The sequence below is a fragment of the Pteropus alecto genome, unplaced genomic scaffold (assembly GCF_000325575.1).
Source record: "Pteropus alecto unplaced genomic scaffold, ASM32557v1 scaffold134, whole genome shotgun sequence".
Classification (NCBI taxonomy): Eukaryota; Metazoa; Chordata; class Mammalia; order Chiroptera; family Pteropodidae; genus Pteropus; species Pteropus alecto.
Window position 1 is genome coordinate 12728020 of NW_006436283.1, and position 2114 is coordinate 12730133.

Below are 2114 nucleotides of genomic sequence, written 5' to 3' on the forward strand. Positions count from 1 at the left end.
GATGTGAATTGGGTGAGAGGAACTTATCAGTTTCATTTGAACAACTTCCCCGCACCTGAAGCCAGACTTTGATTCAGTAAGTCCTGCTGGGGGAGGGGCACCCCTAAGATACAGTACTAATCCCATGGCAGTGAAGTAGCCAAACAGGGCACAGGAAGTCTGCTTACAAGGAAGAACTCTGTCTCCTCCTCCAATAGGGGCCAGTTGGCGTTTTCTTGTCAAAAACGACTGGAGCCCAGTAGTGATATTCACACCTTCTTCTAATGGCTAAAAAAAGAACTGCATTTTGACTGTCGACATTTTAGGTGTTTTGCCCAGTAAAGCATAGACCCTAAAATGTTTAACCTGGAAAACCGAAAGAGAGACCCTGGGAGAAGTGGCATCAGTGGCGTGTTTGTAAGACTACGGAACCTATTCACCCACCTAGACAGGTGACCAGGTGGTATGTGTCATGTTCCAAAGAAGCAGGGGCACTTTCCTAATAGACACTGAGGAATTTTTCAAAATGTAGCAGCAGCTCATCATTGAGAGATGGTTAAAAAGGGCTAAGATGCAAAAAGCCCAATCAGGTTAAGACCTGGACAAACAGGAAGTGAGAGGCTGCCGGGCTCCCGGGTGTAGGCTGTGCTAATGCTGTCCATTTATTTCATCTTTGATGAGAGAGACAGAGAGGAGACACACTGACGCCCACTCTGCTCTAGCTGAGCAGGAGAGTCCTTCGGCATCAGAGAGTGGAGAGTGTCTGGGTCTTGAGTTACCTCGGCTGTTTGCTTCTAGCACAGGGACAAGTCCTGGCCTACTTTGGGCTTGGGGGCGGAGGGAGTCCAACTATTTGGCAGAATCTATATTAGTAAGGACATGTTTCTGATCTCAGTTTCATGCACCCCGTCTTGGCGATGCTTTCGGAGGACACTTACTACTACAAACAGGTCTGGTCACATCTGGATTTTTATTCAAGGAACTGCCCTTCCTGTAGCCCTTTACTAACAAGAGCAGAATGATCCCTCCCAACAGAGAACGAATCTTCTTTTGCTCAGGTTTAGTTGTTTGTTGAACTATGCACTCAGTACCAGGCCTGTGCTAAGGCTTTGGTTTCACTGTTCTTGCTGTCATCGCAAGCTGGCCTCAGTCACTCAGAGGACAGCTTAGCAAATGACCACAGGACACAGAAGATGTGTGGAGGGTGACTGGATCAGACTTGCTGTCTATCTCATGTGCCCCCACTCGGGCTGAAAGGGGTCCCTCTTCACTCTAAAAGGAGACGCTCTGTGGTGTCTGTTTTCCAAATATCACTCCTGCCTAAAAAATGAACTAGATAATGAAACTACAGACCTTGAAATGGGATCAGACGACATCTGCTACGGATTGCAATGGCCCTGGGTGTAAACCCTGGAAATAAGTTTTTCAGTCCCAAGAGAATTCAATTTGCTTCTCAAAGAACCAATTTCTTCACTATACCATCTGGGTGTTAAAAAAGAGGGCCAGTAGAACGAAATCTGGCTTTAGGTGAAGATCCAGCTAACAGGATTATTGCACCAGCTAATCTTCAGGAAGAGTTTGCTTTTCTTGGAATATGATGCTCAGGGATACATCAGGATCTAAAAGGGAGATTTCTCCAATCGAAGATTTTCTACAGCCTTTCACTGAGAATCCAGAAGTCTTCTTTTCTCTCTTTCTATATATTTATTTATTCCCTTCCCCACCTGTGGAAAATCAGTAGTTTTCAATGGGTGTTGGCTTAAATCTAAAGACTAATTTTCAGTGACTTATTAAAAAATACTCATGATTTTCATCCAATTTCCTTATCTGATGGAAATATTTAAAGGGTTGGTTGTTTTCTAAATGTTCCTACAATGCTTCTGGGAAAATTAATGTAGTGATATTTCAAATAACTATGTATTTTTTTCTTCCAATTTAATAGGCTCATTTCTTCTCTTTCTCCTTGATCCTTCTACCCCCCCATAGGAAGACCAATAATAATTTAAATGAACATTCAGGACCTGACGACTGCAGGGAGCTGGAGCCCAGGGGAGAAGACCATGGCACGAGAATGCACTGGGGCTGGCTATTTGGATAACACTGGATAAGGACGCAAAGGCAAAGGGGCATCACAC